At 41.1% G+C, this 22,539-nt stretch overlaps 1 long non-coding RNA gene across 1 annotated transcript; it reads left to right on the forward strand.

Moving 5' to 3' along the window:
* Positions 1 to 782: 782 nt before the first annotated feature.
* On the forward strand, positions 783 to 13,483 carry LOC131923476 (uncharacterized). Its single transcript, XR_009382629.1, has 2 exons — positions 783 to 1,736; positions 12,246 to 13,483. It is a non-coding gene; the product is annotated as an uncharacterized LOC131923476 (long non-coding RNA).
* The last annotated feature ends 9,056 nt before the right edge of the window (positions 13,484 to 22,539 follow it).

The following is a 22,539-nucleotide window of genomic DNA, read 5'->3' on the forward strand; positions in this document are numbered from 1 at the left end:
GTTCTGATGGGCAGTGGAAACAGACTGGTCCATCAGATCAGCTGGTGAACATTGCCAGGTGCCTCATCTGATCAGAAGAATATCCTTGGGATGCTTGCTAATCATTCTGATTTCTAGGCTTTTATTTGGGTTATTCTGGTGTGATAGGCTTGGACCAGGATCCAGAAACTGGAATTTTTAATAAGCACGTAAGTGATCTTATCCTGTTATGTTTGGGGATCATTGGCTTAGATGATGTCATAATTTCCATCTCCAGGTGCCAGTAAAAAGGCCATAAAGAGCCAGCCTCAGCGAAATGATTTGGGTTCACACCCAAGGAAGGAGGCCCATGTCAAAGACCAGGGTGCAAAAGTAAGTCAAGGTGTGCTGATAAGTGAAGGAGAATGAAGACTTGAAAAGCAAGGACCAGTACAGGGCCCATTTAGAAATGAGTTGGCAGTGTGCTGGCAATGGTGTCTTCAAGCAGACATGAACAGTGATCTCACATTGGGTGGAGGCCCAGATATTAGGATAAGATCGGAGGCGTTTATTTCTCTGAAGACTTCTGACTCTTCCAGTGGCAGTAAAGGATCCTAAACAGTCGATGAGTAAGAATGTATTGAGCTGGGTGGCGGTGGCGCACGCCTTTAATCCCAGCACTCGGGAGGCAGAGCCAGGCAGATCTCTGTGAGTTCGAGGCCAGCCTGGGCTACCAAGTGAGTTCCAGGAAAAGGCGCAAAGCTACACAGAGAAACCCTGTCTCGAAAAACAAAAACAAAACAAAACAAAACAAAAGAATGCATTGAAGACTATCTGAGCACAGCACAGAAGGGTAAGACACGGAACGCCAGGCAACAGAGTGACCACCCTTGGGAAATAGACTCCAGCAGCCACCACAGTTAAAATGAAGTGCAAGGCAGTTTTATGATAGACCGCCGGGACTGTGAGCATCATTGACAGGAAAACCTTGATAAGGCTACAAGAGTTAGATAGTGATTTTATACAGGAACTTTGACAGACTCGGGTCTCAGGGTGGACAAGAGCTAGACAGACACAAAGAAAGGCATTAATAAACAAGGAAGCCGTAGAGTGAGAGACATGAAGAAGCAGGCTTCTACTCAGCAAAATGTAGGAGAGTGGAGTGTTTAATGGAGGGAGGAGAGACAAGGAGTAGAGAGAAATGACCTGGGAAGCACCTTGAATGTCACATAGTGAAATTTAAATATGTTCCTTCAGAAAATAAGGATTTATGTGTGTCTTTCTTGGATCATCATTCAAGAAGGAACATTACAGTGTTTCTGGAATGGGCTCTTGCGATGAGTAGGAATAAGGTGTTGTTAGTAGAAAGGGAAAGAAACATAGCTGAATAGCTTGCATGGTACTGAGTGAGGGGCTTGGCAGAGAAAGCAAGGATGAGGGAGGCAATAAATTGGGACTTTATACATTTTAAATTCACATTCTGCAGTGTATTTTTGTGATAATACTATTTTTGTTCATCTACCCATCCAGGTGGCATTTAAAAAGATGTCATCCTGATAGTCGTATCAAGGCTTAAGATGAGGGTCCTAGAGGTATCATCTTTTTCACTATGAGCCTCTTCAAGTCCTCCTGGACATAGAGTAGGGCACTCAAAAATAGCTATATAGCTTTTAGATCACTTAATATGTATAATATTATACTAATTAGATTATATCTACTTTCCCCTTTAATCCTTTCAGAAGTCTTGTAGTCTGGTAGAAGATTATTTCCTTCATTAGGTACGTATCACAGGTCAAGTAACTGGGTTTCTGAAAAGTTAATTCTCCTAATGATAAACAGTGGACAGGGATTCAAGCATTTTGAATCTAGGGAGTTGTCTTTTAACTACTATACTATATGGTCAACTTGATGCATTAATGGTATATATTACTGCTATTATTATTCCTGGGTAAATGGATGCACATTCCTGAATCCACTCATTGCCTAAGTCAGTTGACTTGCCTATAAGAATTGCATATGCTACCTAAGACAGACAAATCACAAACTAATGAACAAAGCTGGAAATTCTTGATCGACAATTCAAGTTTATTCCTTCTCCCTTCCGGATGTGGAAAAGTCAAGCTTAAACATTAAGTGCTAACTAAGTGAAGAGACAAAATACAAACAAACGAGACTACCTTAGAACAATTACACAAGTCTCACCACCACATTTTAATTAAAATACAGACAATTAGCCCCTTACATGCAAAAGTGACCCTGAGGATATGGGTTTGGTGCATTAGACTCAGTGATGGATACTGTCTCGGGGATGGATGTAGGACACACCAGTACTGAGTGATGGCCAAAGGACAAGCAGTGTAGGACTGAGGTCAAGGGCTTAGAGCACAGAGCTAGGCTGAGACCAAACCATGGCCCAGTGCAAATGGTTTCTGACTTACGCACTTGAGTTTTCTCATCTGTAGCATAGGGAGAGTCACAGTTGTTAGGAGGATTAAATGCATTAATGCACTTAAGTGCTTGAAATCCAGGCAATCTAGCTTCTAAACTCGAGCTAACAACCCTCAAGCTACATCAGCCTAGAACTGCCATCGTCATTATTATTATGTGGTTATGGTTATTATATCATCATGTAAAAACATGAGTGACTTAAGGAGACACTAAAGAAACCCCCCAAGGTTACAGTAATCTAGGCTGAAAAGCTAAGAGCCTTCATTAAGGCAGTGGCTTTAAAAGTAAGGCAAAGTGGCACACACCAGTAATCCCAGCACTTGAGAGGCTGAGTCAGGAGGATCATGACTTTGAGGTCAGTCCAGAACACATGGTAAGACCTTGTCTCACGGGGACTGTGAGGGGAAATGTGTTCAACTCACATTGCATACTTGGATGAAAATCTCTTTATGGAACAGTGTGATGTACGATGGCTATTGTACACAATGAAAAAGGTCAAAGTAAAGTCTAACTAAAAAAAAAAAAAACAGCAACAATACTCCAAACTCAAACAAACAACAATACAATCAGGGATGAAAGGAAATGAGAAAGCTAAGGTGGCTGCTGGGCCATCACCGTATTGTCATTAAGCAGCTAGAGGTGGAAGGAGACACATGCCTCGTGCCATGATGCCAGTGTAGCACAGGAGCAGTGAGTAGACGTGGAGTATTGCTGCCCCCACCACAGTCTTGCTAAGAACTCTGGAGTCTGGGTGCAGGCTTGGCTAAAGTATCATGCAGAGTACTTTCACAGTTCATGACTCTCTTTGGTACATTTCTTGATTTTCTTAAGCTGACCTACTGTTTTGGTTTGGTTTGGCTTAGTTTTTGTTCTCACTATGTAGCCCAGACTGCCCTCAAACTCATAATCCTTCTGCCGCAGCTCTTAAGTGCTGAAATTACAGGCACATAACACTATGATTTGTTAAACAAGCTGACTCTTACATGCAGTCCTAAAATGTCACAAAGGTTGGTAATCTTACTGTTGAAGTGGCCAAATGACTCTTTCAAAGCCATTTTTATCAATGCTAATAATTTCATTAATGCTTTTTAATAACTTATCCAATGTTCATGAGATTATGTTTATTATCATTTGATTGTTTTAGCAGAGCTTAAATTACTAGGGATCAAAGCAGACACAAAAAAACCCAGCCCTCGTTTCTTGAGATTGCTATTTCCCTTAGTTCAGAGTTCAGTTCTTTATAGGTCCCTTTAGAAGCTGGACATTCCTAGAAGGTGACTAGTGGGGTGGTCATATCTACATCAGAGCCTAGCACAACTTTCAACCTCTCAATGTCATTACAGTGACTGGTGAAACATGCTTCTGAAGGAAACAGCTGGGTTAAGACCCACCTCTCCCACACTCTCAGCAGGACTTATATAGCCCCTGGCTGTTCTGGAATTCACTCTGAAGACCAGGCTGGCTTCAGATTTGCTGTGTGGTTAGTGATTTTTTAATGTTAGCTATCAGCATCAGGAGCCGTTGTGACAGTGGCCCTGAGCTTTGTAAATGCCCCACTGCACCCATTACCTGCACCCACCCGATACCAGTAGCAATTTCATTCTCCGAGTTATTACAACTCAAAGTGGTACTGAACACTGCTATGTTTCACCAAAGAGGAAAATAACCCCCAATTAAAAGCCACTTAACCATCTCACTGCCAATTTTAAGCCCACATGGAGTAAGAGCTTATGATACACATGTTCTGTCACCAAGGGCTTCCAAGATTGTTGTTTCTTACAGATGATGTGATTATCTAACAACAGTATGCTTTTACAAAGTGAGCTATTTATCCAATCTGCAGGATATGTAGAAAATATGTACAAAAAAGTACATAGGAGACGTGCTTTTTGGTAAGCATCTCACCGACTGTTCTTTAGCAAGTACTTTGAACCTATTTGATTGAGACTTCTTATGTAACTACTACCATCCTTGGCACCGTTCCCACCCACCAGGCTACAAACACGTTCTATACTTTCAAGTAGCTTTCCCAGCTGGGCATGGTGACACATGCCTGTAATCTCAGCACAAATGAGGACGAGTCAGGGGGATAAAGGCCAGCCTAGGCCAGGTAGTGACAACCCCCCACCAAACAAACAAAACCAAACCAAAATCAAATACAACTCACAAAGAATTCTCCATCAGCTGGAGAACCAGACAAAGCAACAGTAAATTCTGTAGTGTAATTCATATTATAACCAAGATGTGAAACTGTGGGAGCTCAGAGAATGGCTTCCTAAGGAAATCAGAGAGAGCTTTTCAGGGGAAACATAGTGGAATTTACCAGACCCGGAAAGGGAATGAAGTCCTAAGCAGGAAACGGCCTCTGCACATGATCAGAGGCATGGCTGTTGAGGCAGTTAGCATGTGTGCAGATTGGAGTAGGGGAGTTAGGAGTGGCTGGAAGGAGACAGGGGAGTAGATGAGGGCTAGGTGTTATAGGGGTTTGAAAGTAACAGGTACAGATTTGAGTCCAAAGGCACCCACTTCAGAGTCCCAGGGGATACCTCTTGATACCCAGGTTCTAGCATCCTAGAGTGATGAATTGGGACTGGGACAGATGGTAAGAAGTAGAGATAGAGACAGATTATTAAGATGGGGAAACATTCCCAAGAATGGGAGTAAACTAGTAAGTCTTTTTAAAGACAAAACAGCCCTGTCCTAGGAGCCCCATAACCCTTTATGGGATAGTTATACAGTAGCAGCTCTAACACATTACTATAGCAGTGAGCTTTTCTTGACCATGCTCTGTTTGTTGTAGGGAGCGTACATGGGGAAGGGCTTCCAGACTTTCTCTGCTAACTAGCTTCCTTTTTTATGTTAATTTCAGATGTAGTCAAGTTGACAACCCAGAATAGCCATCACAAAGGGTATGGTGGTAGCAAGTGCATATTCATGGGAGGTGTGGTGGCTTGGATGAGAATGGCCCCCATAGGCTTGTGTGTTCTAATATTTATTCTCCAGTTGGTGGAACTGTTTGAGAAGGATTAGGAGATGTGGCTTTGTTAGAGGAGATGTGCCACTAGAGGTAGCTTTGAGGTTTCAAAAGATTGATGTTATTCTTAGTCTCTCTCCCTCCCTCCCTCCCTCCCTCCTTCCTCTCTCTCTCTCTCTCTCTCTCTCTCTCTCTCTCTCTCTCTCTCTCTCTCTCTCTCTCTCTCTCTGCCTTCTACTGGCAGACCAAGATGTAGGCTCCAAACTCTTCCTGCTGCTGTGCCTTTGCTCTGAGAGAGCAAGACAAACTCCATTTTAAAGAAAAACTTCATTTCTAACAGCGCTTGGCCAGAAGCTGAACTAAGTTCCAGTAAACACTTCAAAATAACCTCAAAAGAAATCATAAACAGCCAGCCAGGGCCCTGGTCAAGGTGACCCCACCAGGGTGGGTAGGCTGCTGGCCAATGAGTAATTTGATAAACAACATCTGCTGATCCTAAATGTCCTTGGACAACATCTGTGGCTCCAAACATCCTTTGATAACCATTGTTGTTGAAAATTCCTTTGGACCCCAACCAGTAAATTCAAAGGTTACCCTTACCCAATCCTGTGATGCCAAGGCTTGTACCACCCTGCTTTTGGTTTTTCCCTTTAAAAATCTCTCACTCTGGGAGCTCAGGGCCTTCCTCCTCCACCCGCTGTGTTGGCGTGTTGGACACAGACCAAGCCCGGGCTTATGTGTGTTTTGCATCGGAAATCGGCTCTGTGGTGATCTTGCTCGGGGGTCTCGGGGCATGGGCACAACAGCTTCACCCTAAATTCTATCCCTAACCCTAACCCTGAAACTCTAAGCCCTAAATGAACTCCTTCTTATAAAAATTGGTCATGGTGTCTAATCATAGCCATAGAGAAGTAACTAAGTCAGAAATTGATACCGGAGGTGGGCTATTACTGTGATAGGCCTGACCATCCTGGTTTTTGGAGGAATGTGGAAGACTTTGGGACTTTGGAGTGGGAAAGCAGTTGGACACTGTAAGCAGAACTTAGTGGGCCATCTCATTAGGAGCTTGGAAGACAGCAGTGCTAAGAGCAATTTGAACTCTGGAGCCCAGCGCAAGAGGCTTCAGAGGGGAGCAATATTAGCAACCGGCCTAGAGACCATTCTCGTAACACTTTGGCAAAGAATGTGGCTGCCTTTGGCCCTTATCCTAAGAACCCACCAGAAGCTAAATTGAAAAGGAACAAACAAGCTTCTTTGGCCAAGGAGATTTCAAGACAGCCCCATATGACTGTTCTTAGTTGGTTATTAGTATTATTAATCACTCTTTATTATTGGTTATTAGTAATCACTCTTCTGCAGATACACAATGAAGAAGATCAAGTGGAATAACAATAATAAACACCACAAAATGTGTAGTCTGAGAAGAAAAATAGCACCAGGAAATGTAATGTTGTGGGAATTCCATCCGTTCAGCCAATGGCTTTGGTTCCCAAAACCCCCTGGGTGGAACAGAGAACAAAGACAGCTGGATAAGCAGTGGTGTTTACTTTGTTCTGTGTCTGTGCATGTATTATCCCCTTTCTATATCTTAGTAAATTCCTGAGATCCTTTAACAGACTCCCATAGCTTCACATAACAATGTACTATTAGAGCCATTGTGCTGAAAGAGATGAAAAGTTAAGGAAAGGCCTGCTCTGAAGTGGAATGAAAGGAGGGGAACCCCCAGGGCAAGACTCCACCCAAAAAGATCCCAAACTGTAAAAAGAAAAGGCCTGAGGAATCTTCCGCTTCTAAAAGGAAACAAGTCAAAGCTGCTGCACGTGTGACTCAAGGGAGCCAGGGGTGACCACAGGGGAGCCAGGGTTCACCCACAGGGGAGCCAGGGTTCACCCACAGGGGAGCCAGGGTTCACCCACGGGGGAGCCAGGGTTCACCCACCAGACCATCAAACTTGACAGTGCCTTCCATCCACGTAGTTCTGACTTTAGAGCCATGAAGCATTCACGAGTATAGGGGCTGTGGAATGTTCCAATCTTAGATGGCCTTTTAATAAAAAAAAAAAAACCCAGAGCCAGATATCAGGGTGAAAGTTGAAAGATCAGAGAAGCAGAACAGCCAGCCACTAGTTCTTACCACTATGAAATCCTCAACTTAAAGACAGTGAGTTCCTGTTTCCTCATGCCTTATATGCCCTTCTCTGCCCTGCCATATTACTTCCTGGGATTAAAGGTGTGTGTGCTACCATTGCCTGACCTCTATATCTAATCTAGTGGCTGGCTCTGTCCTCAAGTAAATATATTAGGGTACACAATATATCACCAACAGTGGAATCTTCCTCTGCTGTTAAAAAGAGCCATTGAGGCCAGGTGTGTGGCAGGGGAGTTCCAGTTTGGAGGTCCTGAGAGGCCACTGCATGAAGCTGTGAAAGTGGAGTCTGGATTGTGTTGCAGACCCAAGATGTTAGAGACATGTCAGAGCCATGAGACATCTGCTAAGGGGAGTGTCCTGCTAGGTTTTAGTCTTGCTTTGGTCCAGTATTTCCTCACTATGCCCCCATTCCTCCCTTTTGGAATGGTAATGTATAGTCTGTGCCATTGTATATTGGAAATATGTAATTTGTCTTTCGATTTTATCAAGGGTACAATAAAGAGATTGCCTTGAGTCTCAGAAGAGACTCTGGACTTTTAAACTCTGTTGAGACTGTGAAAGACTATGGGGTCTTTCGAAGTTGGACTACAGGCATTTTGCAGTATGACATGACCACAAGCCTATTTGCATAAGAATGATCCCTGTAGGCTCATATGTTTGAGTACTTGTTCTACAGTTGGTGGAACTGTTTGGGAAGGGTTAGGAGGTGTGGCCTTGTTGGAGGAGCTGCTCTCTGTCACTGGAACTAGTTTTGAACTTGCAAAAGATTTACAACATTCCCAGTGTGCTCTCTGCTTCCTGTTTGAGTATCAAAATCTAAGCTCTCGTTATTCCTGTCGCCATTCCTTTGTTCTGCTGTTGTGGTCTCTAATGTTCTGAACTGTGAGCCCCAAAGAAATTCTTTCTTCAGTAAGTTGCCTTGCTCATGGCATCTGATTACAGCAGTAGAAAGTTATTGAGAGACACAGTGTGTGGGGAGAGATCAGCAAAGGGACAGTTACTACCTCAGGCTTCCTGCTGTAAGGACAGTTTGAACAGTGAAAGGTCATGTTCTCCCAAGATGATTGAAAACCTTTTCATTGTTTTCAGAATCAATGATGACTAATGGCTTTTTTTTTTCCACTCTGAAGCTGATGCTCTGTTCATTCAGCCTTTTCCTTCCCTGATTTTTGTTTGGCTTCTCTATGTGCACTGAATCTGAAAGTCAGAATTTGCTTCTTATTTATGTTTGTTTGGTTACCTTGGGCTTTGTTCTTTTACTTTATTGTATCTTTTTACAGTTGTCTCTATTGAACCCATGTTGTCTTCATGTTTCTTTATTCTTTTCTATTTTTTTTTTTTTGGTTAAAATATCTGCTAAATAAAAACAAATATTTTGCTTTCTACTTGATTTCCTAGAAAAGTCAAGATTCAGACAAAAAGTGGCTTGAAATTGTTTGTTTTCCTCTTGAGCTGGTAGCTGTTGTTTAAGAATGATTTGGGTGCTTCCAAGACCTTTTCTGTGTCCATCTCTCCCTCCCTGCCCTGATTACGGTGTTTGTCAGCTGTGTCCGTATTGGTACCCTGATTCCTTTGTAAATTCCAGTACAAACCCCAAGACAAACAGCCGCAGTATCATGGCGAGTTGTTAGCTGGAATGAAAACGGAACTGTCCCAGCTCATGGTGAAATAGAATCAAAGGCTCACATGTTTATTTTTGCAGATCTCCACTGTTATGTTGGAGACACACACTGTCTGTTCTTTAATTCAGCGTTCTTTCATAATTCTAATGAGAATGAAGAGATGAGACAGAAGTAGTAGTCCTATAGACCCTGGACAAATCATTTACACCACATGCAAACTTTGGCTAGGAGACTAATGCTAGGTGCTAGGAGAGCAACGGTGAGAAGGGGACAGCTATCTTTGCCTCAAGTAGCATGAGATACAGTCAGGGAGGCACACAAACAAACAGAGAATTGTTTTCTGAAATGATGGGACATTGACATGGGGAATGCAGTTTGATGTGGGAGCACATTTGAGGAGCACCAAACCAGATGCAGAGAGAGACCTAACAGAGAAAACTATGGGAATTTTAAATGAGGCTGGAAAAGAATGTCAGCCGTCTACATAAAGAGTGAAAGAGTGGGCACAAGAGAGAGGCACATTCACCGTGAACAGACTTCACTGTGGTTCTTCAGCTTCTGGTGATACTCACTGATGAACCACCAGAGCACTGTATCTCTGCCATTCCATGCATCAGAGCAACACGATTATTCACCAACATGGCTGTGTGAGGGGTTGACCAGTTCCCGGTGGAGAAAGAAGTTACAGACTCTAATATTCAATCATCAAAGTGTTCTGCCAGGGCTTTATGATGCTTTCCCCAAAATCTAGATACTTATCATAACTGTGCACATGCTCCCATGAATTCCTACAGCACCTTAGTCAGATGTCTGGGAGCACAGGAAAACCAATTAAGCATGTCCATAACCTAGGGGATTGTCTCCTTTATTCACACAGGGAATATTTGCTTACTATCTTAAAAAAGTTGGAAAGATTAAAATATAAAATTAAAATCAACATTATGTTACTTTACAAATTAAAATTCTATTAACTTCTTGTTGTAATTAATTCTAATTTTTTTAATGTGTGATAATTTTTGTGCACAATTTTTTCATTTAAAATGTACACATTCCTGCTTTTAAAATGTGGAAAATGCAGAATAGTAAAAAGAAAAGTTAATTAAGAATTGTACTACTCAGGGGTTGAAGAGATGGCTCAGTGGTTAAGGGAACTGACTGTTCTTCCAGAGACCCTGGTTCAGTTTCCAGCACCCACATGGCAGCTCACAACTGTCTGTAACTCCAGTTCCAGGGGACCCAACACCCTCAAATAGACATACATGTAAGCAAAACAACAATGCACATGAAATTTAAAAAAAGAAAAAGATTGTACAACTCAAAGTCATTGTTTTTAAATGATATTAATTTTAAAATTGTATTTACTCTTAAACATTCAGAACATTGACAAAATAACTCTTTTTGCCATTCAGGTTAAATTAAGCTGTAAGAACAATTACTTCACATAAGCCACATGAACGAAAATAGAAGGTGAAAACACTACACTCCTACATAACTGATTTGCACGTAAGCAAACAAGAACCTGTTTTAAAGGTCCAGGCCAGTTCAAAATAACTATATTCTACCAAGGTCAATGGCTATTGAAAATGCCAAGACAAGACTATCTGGAGGTGTAGTTGACAGTGTGTTAACATTATGAGCTTATTAACTTGTCCTTCTAACTCATCAGACAGCTCCACCCAGGAGTACATAGCCCTATGCTGGAGAGCTTGAATATGGAAAAGTCCCATTGCTTTTAAGAAAGTTTTCTGACATGTATCACTGTGGCCCTGGGTTCTCTTGAAATAGAGGTGGAGGGACAGAGAGGACATAGGCCGAAGCCACAGGAACTCTTAAGTAACTAAGTTCAGAATCCAGGACAATTCCAGTTGTGGAAAATGGTCAGAATGCTACATGAAAATACAGAGAGATTGTTTATCTCAAGTTTTCTTTTGCTCTGTGGGGCCTTTCCACCCTCTTTCTTGGTCTCTTTTGGATACAGAGGCATAAGAGATAAATTTTGCTCCACATTTTGCTCTACCCTATTATCAGGAAGCCAAGCTCTCTGTGTGTACACACATAGTTGTTCTCAGTGCAGAGAAGAAAAGAAAGGCTGTAACTTGTAAAAAGGGCCATAGGGAATGAGCCCCTTTTCACGTGATCCAGACAGAAGGACAAAACCTGACCGCCATTGCACCCTTTTTAAATCACCAAGCTCAGAGAGCAGAAAAAGCCCCTGTCTATCTTCCTTTCAAACCCTAGCTACCTTTGCGAAGTGGAAGCAGCCCTCAGGAAGAACTAAGTGGATGGTTTCCTCTAATCACACCGCTGTGATTCCCTAGCCAGCATCCCAAACAGTACAGACAGAAGGTAGAACTTGATTATTAAAAGATAAAACATTGATATGCTAATATATTAGTTATTATACATTAGTAATGTTTATTCTTGCTATCAAGAAAAATAAAACTAAATTTTTTCATTGCTTATATACTGCTTTAAATTCAGAAAATTTGTTTAGTATAATGGATGAAGATACTGGCTGGCTTGATTAACTGGTCAGAGATTAATAACCTATGTTAATATAATATTAACATCAACAATGCAATGATAATACCATCCCCATTCATCATGGGAAACATAACAGAGCCCATGTCCATCATATGGCTAATTAATGTTCTCTAACTGTACAAGAACATTTTCTTCTCAGGGAAGTTCCATTCTCAGGGCTGACTTCTTTGCTAATTCTGCTTGCAGTGAGAACAGTGAGGAGGTAGCTGACAGAACCTGGTCTCCCCAGGTGTTATCAGGGCCTGTTGAGAACAAAGACTCATTCATTGACCGGGTCACAATGCTGATCCCCAAATCTGATCAGCATATTGATGTCCAAAGACATGAAAAAATTGTCCTTTAGGTCTTATTCTGGATGATCAAAACCAAAACCTAAACAAACAAACAAAAAGAACCTAAAATCCAGCCCCAAACCCATCAAAACAAAAGAGCAAACCTTAGTGAATTTTACTGTGTAAAATTCTTAAGATTTAAAAATTATCAATGATCGATTTATTGTAGCTTATTTGTGCCGTGTACGTACATAAATCAATATCTTTTTTTTTAACTAGGGGCTGGGGAAAGAGCTCGATAAAGCGGCTGCCGTACAAGTGTGAGGCACAAATTCAGACGCCCATCACCACGTACGTAAAACACAAATCGGGCGTGGCAGCCTGCATTTTAACCCTGGTGACGGCATACGTACATAAGCATAAAGATTATAAAACTGTGGTGTTTGGTGTCTTTAGGGTGAAAGGTTGTATGCCACTTACCCTTAGATATTAGAAAAAACTGTGTTTCTCTGCTGTCTGGACAGAATGTGACTAAGCAAGAGAGTCCAAGGTTCAGACAATGAAAGGGGCCAATGCAATGGGTATGGATTCGTGCAATATTTCTTAGATTTGATATTCTTCAGAGACTCAAACAATGGTCCACTAGGCAACACATGGTATCTTAAATTTTATGAAAACCAAAACTTTCAAGAATACACAAATTCAGAGGAAAAATAAAAATAATTTTATACTTTTACCTGTTAAAATGTACTATTGTTTTGTCATTTGAGACTAGACCACCTTCAAAAGTATAGAGTATCATTGCGCCTTCCATCTTTCAGAAGCTGCGCAAAGTCCCTTGGGCAAAGATCTCCAGCCTACAGAGTTTCCCATCCTGCTGCCTTCCTTCCCCAAGGAACACACTTTCCACCTCAGATTTCCAGGGTTGCCCAGCACTTGGGGAGTTCCGAAGCTCTGGGTGAAGTTCTGAACTATTCTCTGGCCGGCTTTGAAGTGGAATTTGAAGAAACACTCAGCATATCACATACAAGGAATACGCCTGACAGGAGTAACCACACTTATGCTGTTACGTTCTGTATAACAGCATTTGCAAACACATAAAGCAACTGTAAATGTTCTTACAACTTCATGTCTCTATGCACATGTTTTCTAATTATAGATGAGAACCTGGCTGTAATTCTGACACATCTAAGAGATCTGGGACTGTAGTTAATTAAATAGACACATTTTAATCTTTTATTGTTGTTTCAAAATACAATGACAAGCTCATGGATCATAAGAAGCTGATGTCTAAGGACTCGTAACTCACAGAGTGGAAGAGTCACCACCTCAAGTGTCTGCTGACTGGATGCAAGGAACTAATCAAATCCCCGAGGAATTAGCTGAAAGTGTATGCAATCTCTCCTGTTCCTGGTTTGCAACCTACCTTGTCAGATTAAGTAATAAATTCCTAAAAACCCTGGCCAATTCTGAAAGCCCATACTTGAATTGTATATTAAACCTGAGCTGGGGAGATAGCTCAGTCTGCACAGTGCTTGTCACGTGAGCATGAGGAACCGAGTTTGGTCCCTGTAACAAGTACAGTAAAGAGGAGTATAGCGGGCACACATTTGTAATACCAGCACAGGAGGGGTGAGGACAGTTGGATCCATGGGGCTTGTTGACCTAACCAGTGAGCCCAAGGTCCCACGGGGAGACCTAGTACCAGCAAACAAGGTAGACAGCCAGTGTTCTGTCAAAACACAATGCCCAATGTTGTCCTCTGACCTTCACACACACCTGCACACATGAGTAGGAACACACATAAAACATAAATCCTATGCTAAATCTATACTAATAAGTGCTATATCTTTCAGGATTGGAGTGGAGCACCTTAATTAGCAGTGTGTTCGTGTGTGGATATGGATATAGGTGTCCACATAAATCAGCATACAAACATAGACAGAAAGGCTGAATATGTCCCAAGTCTGTAAAGCACACACAAAAACACCTGGAGCATGCTGGGCGGTGGTGGCACACGCCTTTAATCCCAGCACTCGGGAAGCAGAGCCAGGCGGATCTCTGTGAGTTCGAGGCCAGCCTGGGCTACAGAGTGTGTTCCAGGAAAGGCGCAAAGCTACACAGAGAAACCCTGTCTCAGAAAACCAAAAAAAAAAAAAAAAACACCTGGAGCAGACAAGAGTTCTGCGGTCACCAGTGGAAACTTGCCGCTTGCAGGCTATTGAAAGGGAACATTTTAGGTATATTTAGCTTTAGCCAAAGCTTCCTGTCCACAAGCAGCAACCAGGACGGCAGATTCAGAGGAGAAGGAAGGGCATTCCAGATGCAACATGGCCCAAGCTCACGGGAGTCATAGATGAAGGGTTCTAGCAGGCCAGAGCATGGCAAACACAGGCCTGAGCATGGTAAACATGGCAGCAGCAGGTTTTGCCATTCCTCTTCCCTCTCCCATGCTGAACCATTAGATCACACTCCTAAAGCTACCCACAAAGGTCTACACCTGTATCTGGTCACTTTGTTATGCCGGACTCATTCCTGAGACTGATCACCATGGTGCAACTATCAAAACATTGAAATCCAGCAACCAACATTCATTATTTGGACTAATCTAATTAAAATACCCAATCAGAACTTATCAACACATCCTGGTTCATTCTAACACAGACCTCCCCTTTTTCCTCTTAAAATCAACACGCGCAAAGCTACTTGTTGCTGTTTCTGTCCAATTCAGATCCAGCCACCTTGTCTCTTTGCCTTGCTTAGTAAAGGCTCTCTTTGTGTTTGATTTGTACTTGGAAATTGGTGTTTGGGTGTGGTCTGTGCTTAATCCAGGTCCAGAGAGGGGCACCCCTCAGTATGTGGGTCCTCTCAGTAGATACTCTTTCAGCAAGCTTCTTCTATTACGTAGAACCTGCCTAGAGTAGCCTTCCCATTGCTTAACTTGAAGACAACTGATTTGGTACTTTAATCACATCTTTAAACTCATCTTATTGAGTACTTAGCATTATTTTTTTTGAAACCCTTGGGTTTTTACTTCTAACAAAACACAGCATAAACATTCATTAATTGATTATCAAGTAAATAAGCCATGACATGTTAATATGATGGAGTACTACTCCGTAATAAAAAGAGCGAACTTGTGTTTCATACAGCAACGTGGCTGAGTAGGAAATACACGATGCTCAGTGAAAGAAGCCAGACTTGCAGCACATTAATAATTCTAATTACATGGTGTTCTACAAAAGGCAAAATGATAGTGACAACAAACAAGTGATCGGCTGTCGGTGTTAGGACGGGTGTGTGTGTGTGTGTGTGTGTGTGTGTGTGTGTGTGTGTTATCCACCACCAGGTGACTGGGAGAAGTTCTGCAGTGTCAGAACTAAACTGCATTTTGATTATGATATAGTTACACTCTGTATGTATTTGTCCAAACAAATGCAATTGCACACATATGCACAATTAATTTTAATTGTCTAAATGATATCTCAACCAAACTGATTCACAACGAAAATGGAGAAGCTGAGATGAAGATATTCTGGAAGGTGAGAGCCAGGAGACGCTTCTGAGGAATAATCAGCATTACACATAGAACTAAATAGATTCCAAATATAAACAAAACAAGTAGCATGCATTCTTCTGAGAAAACCTAAGCCGTGACACCATCTAAACAGAGACATTATCAACTTTGTTGTGTGACTGGTGTTCCCAACCGAGGAAGAAGACAGACTCAAGTCTCAAGCAAGCAGACACTCACCATGTGGCCAACATTTCTAACTCTATACCAGCATCTCCTAGAAGACTGAAAACTGCTCAGTAGAAATGGACATCCCCATTAGAGTGGAACACAAAATTTGGGGGAATGGCAGCAGGAAGTAACGTTCTTTCCAGATCTGTTTCCTGTTCTCATACCTTGCCCAGCACTAGCCACAGGCAGCAGTATTCATGATAATGATGACTACTATCTGTTAAACACTTACCATATGCTATCTACTGGCCTCAGCTAGGGGCAAGTATTAATATACCTCTCCTATTTTTGCGTGTCTTGCAAGAAGAGGCATTTCCTGTCATTGCTGCTGGCTCTCCTCAAGGACATATAAATTTATCACATGACCCAGAAGTCCTTCTCCTAAGCCTAACCCAAGAGAAACAAACAAATGCTCATACAAAACCCGAGTATAAGTCAAATTTGTTTCTGTCTAGACTAATAAAGATAAGACTTTCCTGTAAAGCAATGGTCAAGTTTGCTCAGTGCCTTCCTAACAAGTTAGGTCCTCTATGCTCAAGGGTTTTTCCTATAGCAGGGCACACTGCTTGAAGAGTTAACCATTGATATTATTTGCTTTCCTTGTATCACACTGTGGAATCAGGAGAATGGCCACAGATGCTGACATTCTTGGCACTACTGCTGCTGCAGGAACCTATCCTTTGCTCTGACTCAGGTGTCTCATGTCTTTTTGTCATAATCCATGACTAACTTCTTAACTTGCAAGTAGGATAAAACACCAGACTCTTATGTTCCAGACATAAGACCTACACTACAGAGGCATGGTTAATAATTATAACAAGTCCATAAGGTGTGGGGGTTGGGAATGAGGAATTTGGGATTCAAGGAGCTGAAGAAATGTGTAAAGGACACACAGTCTGTGCCAACAGAGGATCTTCACAGGGGATTGCCTGGGGTTTAGTTCTGACTCCTGAAAACAGCTTCTGTAAGTGGAGCACAGGTTAGCAGCACCTGCGATGATTTTCGTTGACTTTAATCCCCAGCACAATGTGCTCAAGGTGGAGACTAGTGGGAGATGATTAGAACCTAGGGACCTCATCCTCCTAAATAAATTGGTGCAGTTACCCTTGGAGTCCAGCCCTATAATCCTGAACATAAAAGTTAACAGGGAGGTATGATGACATGACTTAAGATAAGAGCTCTATTTAAGTGGCTGTTCACATGATCACAGTTTCATGGGAAAAAGTGAAAAAACAAAGCAAAACAAAACCTCAGATTGCCTTTCCTTAATTGGTTTTCTTGTGTTGCAACACACTATCAGAGACCGAGTAATTTACCATGAGCAAGTTTGCTTTGCTTATGGTTCTGGAGCGTGGGCAGTCCAAGAGTGTGGAAGCCCTATCTATCAGTACCTTATCCTATACTGAAAGAAGTGAGCATATGGGTTAAAAGTGGTGATGTACCTGTGATCTCAGCTTTCGGGTACCAGAGGCAGGGGAATTGAAAGTTCAAGTCCATCATAAACTATATAATTAGTTCAAGGCCAGCCCCTGAGATACACAATGAGACCTAGTCTTAAAAATAAATATGTAATTGTTATTATAATGTTATAATTGTTGTTATTATGAAGTGTGCCTATTGTACTGAAAAGAATCAGAAATGGAAGTTCAAGAATAATGTGTAATTTATTTTTAGTGGATGAGAAGAGTCAATGTTATAGCTGGTATTCTAGAAAAACTAAAAATATGTGTATGTATTTATGTGTATTAACATATGTTAATATGTACATGTGTTTATATATTTGAGGTTAAACACATCGTATATTGGTTAAATGAAACAATTAAAAATTAACAAACTTCAAGATGAACCTAAAATGATATAAAATGCTAGGGATACCTAATCATGAGGAGTTAACATGGAATCTTAAAAATACAGAATATTAAATAAGAACACAGAATATTAAATAAGAACACAGAATATTAAATAAGAACACAGAGTTGTAGCTGGAGAGTTTTCTCTCCGGGTCCTGCCAAGTCCCGGCAGTCCAACAGCCCACTTATAGAATAAACACACAGACGCTTATGTTATTTAAACTGTTGGCCTAATGGCTCAGGCTTCTTGTTAACTGTTCTTATATCTTAAATTAACCCATTTCTATAAATCTATACCTTGCCACGTGGCTCGTGGCTTACCGGCATCTTCACATGCTGCTTGTCATGGCGGCTGCTGGCAGTGTCTCCCTCCGCCTTCCTGTTCTCTCAATTCTCCTCTCTTTTAGTCCTGCCTATACTTCCTGCCTGGCTACTGGCCAATCAGTGTTTTATTTATTGACCAATCAGAGCAACACATTTGACATACAGACCATCCCACAGCACAGAATATTAAATAAGAATGCAGAATGTTAACTAAGAACTCAGAATATTAAATAAGAACACAGATTATTAAATAAGAATGCAGAATGTTAACTAAGAACACAGAATATTAACTAAGAACACAGAATATTAACTAAGAACACAGAATGTTAACTAAGAACACAGAATGTTAACCAAGAGCACAGACTGTTAGAATGACCACTGCACACACACTAGAGAAGCAGGTGTGGCAGCCGCTGTCCTGTGTGCACAGCTGCACTTGTTCCTCCCACTCGGCTGTCAGCGTCATCTAAGTCATGGCCTTAGTCAGAATATCCACCTTTTTCTTTCAGACTCTGCTCAGAGTGGAACGTGTACCTCAGATCTTGATTTGAAGGGGACAGGAATATTGGTGAAATTATTAAGGCCACTCCACATAGTTAAAAGGAGATTTTTTTAATGGCGTAACTTACAAGTTAAGGGATAGGTAGGTCACGGGGTCTGGGGAAGGTGTATCACAGTCCAGTGGTGTTCTCTGGAGCTCTGCTTGACCTGCCTTCACCGTCCAAGGTCCCGGAACGAGTGAGTGCACCGCCCATCCAGATCTCAGGTCTCCAGGCGCTTCCCTTGGCCCCGCCTTGTAGGCGTGAGAGTTGCCGAAGTCTCAATGGGGGTTGGAACTTCCAGATCAAAGCTGGAATGGCTACCCACTACACAGGAATATCTGTTTTAAAAGTAAAACAAGAGCTGGTGAGATGGCCTGCTGACCTGAGCCTCAAACCCATGTAACGGGGAGGGAGAGAACTGACTCCATGTGGCTGTCCTATGATCACCACACAGAGCTGTGACATGAGCACACTCATGGGCATCATATTCACATAGACCAGCAATAAATGCATTACAAAAATACAATTTAAAAAGGAATGTTGTTTTATAGTATATAAAAGCTAAAATAATTTCTTATGAATAGACACACAAAATGTGAAAGAAACCATCCCAGAGCTCAGATGCAGGGATGGGGAGAGAGAAAGAAATATATCTTTAAATCATAGGGGCCTGTAGAATAGGGAGGAGGCACTATGTGCAATGTACATAATATGTGTGTAAGAAAATGCCATCATCTTGTATGATGAATGTATGTTAAAAATAGTACAAAAGCAAAATACCTTCTTAATGATTTATATTGATTGAACATTGAAATGCTAATATTTTGGATACATTAAATTAAATTATTTATAAATTGAAAAGAGAAATGTCAAAGCCAAGTGAAGTGGCCTATAATCCCAGCATCTGGGAGGTGGAGACCTGAGGATCAGGAGTTCAAGGAAAGCCATAGATACACAATGTGCTGGAAGCCTGTTTGGACTGATGAAACCCTGTCTCTAAAAATAAAAGCAAAAACAAGCCAAAAAAGAATGTCAAAGGAAGTATGTGATATGGAAGGAATATAATAGCAAATGGAAATATGCCCTTATCATTAAAGAATGAAGAATGCCAGAAGTTGTAACCACACTGGTAAGCACCTGAGATACATGAATACACCCTGCTCTTGCCCACATTGACAGGAGGCCAGTTCTTAAGCTGCTTAAATTAGTTTTTAAGAATGAGCCAGAAAAAATTTCTTTTAAATATATTTACAGGGTGGATCGTAAAATCTGAGTAAATGTATAATTTTAATTATCTGTCACTGGTGTGTGTTTTATACCCATTTGGGAAACCTAATCCATAGAGAAGTCTTAGATCACAGTAATAAGGGGGAATCCCAGAGGCCACCTAGTCCAGTCTCTGTGTCTAAGACCCACAACAAAAGATAACCCTAGAAAGTGAAAATGTACTCTGTCTCAATCTCAAGAAATGCCTTTGTAAAAGTGTTTGTTCCAGGATAATAATTATGATGGCCTAGGATTGTGGGAGTTTGCCACTTTGTCCTTCAGTTAAAGGATTTTAAAAGATGGTAAATTTGATTTTTTTTAAAGACTGTCAGAAACTAAGGAGGAGAAAGGAAAAACAGAACAGCAGCCAAAGCAGTTAACAGACAGGAAATATTTTGTGGCTTTAGGCACATGACAAGGGTATTCAATCAACCAAAAATATTTTAATACATCCACTTATCCTAGTGTGGAACCTCCACAAGACTTTCATGGTTTCCCTGGTACATGTAGCATGCAGTATGCCTGACCGCCACTCAACACCGTTACCAGAGAACAGATGCATGCTGGGAAGGCAGAGACAATAGATGTCCACCACCTCACTAACTGGTTATTTTCAAAATGATCTTTTGTACACTTTCATTGGAATTTGTGAAAAATTTACCACAGACACCAAGATATGCAAAATAACATTCCCTCACTGCCTCCACACATCCCATCCAAAACAAAACTGACAAAGTTTTTTGGTTTTCTCTTATTTATTTATTTGTTTGTTTATTTGTTTGTTTATTTGTGAAAAGTCAGGCCTCTCCTTGTTTCCTGTCATTAGCTGCTTGTTAAAAAAGTTATCCAGACCAAAGAGAGTACAGAGTGCCATATCCTCATTCCTAACATACAGCCCAACATAAGGTGTGTAAGAACTTTTCACAGTCACCAAAGATTTTCCTGCTATCTATGACTAGCATTTAACCCAGAATTTGGAAAGGTACATTTTAATTATAGGTTTGTTTCCAATGTAGTTGCAAATATTTTTGTCTGCTGCAAAATTCACCGCCTGTTCACACTGGTTATGGTTACATTTTCCTGTAACACATCTACCAGTGTGATATGTAAGCTAAGAACTTTATTCTAACATTTGTTCTCAAAATGATGTTTATAATTACCTGCTGTGGGATGATCCTTCTGTACACTGTGAATATATATTTCTGTCATTGGTTGATAATAAAGCTGTTTTGGCCTGTGGCAAGGCAGGATAAAGTTAGGTGGTACAATCAAACTAAGGACTGGGATGAAGAAGGGTGGAGTCAGAGAGACTCAAGCCAGTTGGCCAAGGAACAAGATGCCAGAGGACCAGCAAGCCATGGACCATGTGGCAATAAATAGATTAATAGGAATGGGTTAATTTAAATGTAAGAGCTAGATAGTAATAAGCCTGAGCCACCGACCAAGCATTTATAATTAATATAAGCCTCTGTGGGATAATTTGGGAAGTGGCTGCAGGATGGGGCAGGACAGAGAAAAGCCTCTGTTTACAATTACCCACCATAATTTATAATGCTTATAAATACATGTTCTAAACGTTCTTGTGCTAATCTTACCATTTTTCTGGTTCTCTCACGACTTAATAGTTTGGATAAAATCTTTGACATATGTCCAGTCTTTCTTTGTATGAAATATTTGGGGGAGTGTTCTAGACAGGGTTTCTCTGTGTAGCCCTAGCTGTCCTGGAACTTGCTCTGTAGATCAGGCTGGTCTCGAGCTCACAGAGATCCTCCTGCCTCTGCCTCCTGTGTGCTGGTATTAAAGGCATGCACCACCATCACCACCTGACTACTTTAAGACATTTTTAAAATGATTTTGGAAACCATATTCACTTTGGAAGCTTCCTAGTGCTATTTTCAATGGAGCTGCAAATCCAAGCTAGCCCGGCTTGGCCTCTCTGTGTGTTAGTGTATCCACATGTGTTAACCTGGCACTAATCCACCCAGTTGCAGGGATCTTGTTTTGTGCAGCCTTTACATATGTTTTAAAGACAAAACACAAAAGGCACAGATTAAAGTCAAGCACCTTTAAGGGTCTTGGGTTCTAGAATTTTACAAATGTCTCTGATAAGTTAGGAATAAAGCTGGCTTTCTTTCGGGCTAGAGAGAGGATGTTATCTTGAATATCTTGATATCCATGGCAAAATACATAAAAGATCATTTTGAAGATGACCAGTTAGTGATATCTGTCCTTTCTGCTTTCCCAACATGCGTTTCTCTTCTGATAACAGTATCCTGATTTTAGTTACCCATCCTTGGAGTCTCAGTGGGGGTTTTGATTAGTATGTCTTTTTTATCTCCTAGGCAAAGGATGGACAAACGACCCCCAACTACACTAATAAAGAATTTAGAATTTGAATTCCAAGTAAGTAACATGTCAGTGGAAGTAAATCAGCTCTAGTCCTTTGATCTGAAGGACAAGGCTGTGGGAGACTGTAGTCAGTTACCAACACCTCGATCTCCATAGTGCCTTAGATGCCTGTTTCTCCGGCTTTTCCTTTTACTCTGTGAGATTCCCCAGGACTCGTAATTATTTCTTTTTCAGATTTTGATAGCCGGAAAGTTTAGTAAGTTTATGTTCTTATGCAAAGAGGTTTAATTGCTGTATCTGATGCTTATATGTTTCCAACTAAAATTGAGACATCAAATGTTTTGAGTTGGCATTTAAAACGAAAGATAGTTATATAGATAGCTAATCAGTAATCAGTAATCACTAAGTGCTTACAGTGCTTTATGTGATATGCTTAGGTAAACCCATTTAGTCCTCATAGCGACCCTATGGCCTGGAGGAACTTAGAAAAGTAACTG

The sequence above is a fragment of the Peromyscus eremicus genome, chromosome 13 (assembly GCF_949786415.1).
Source record: "Peromyscus eremicus chromosome 13, PerEre_H2_v1, whole genome shotgun sequence".
Taxonomy (NCBI): Eukaryota; Metazoa; Chordata; class Mammalia; order Rodentia; family Cricetidae; genus Peromyscus; species Peromyscus eremicus.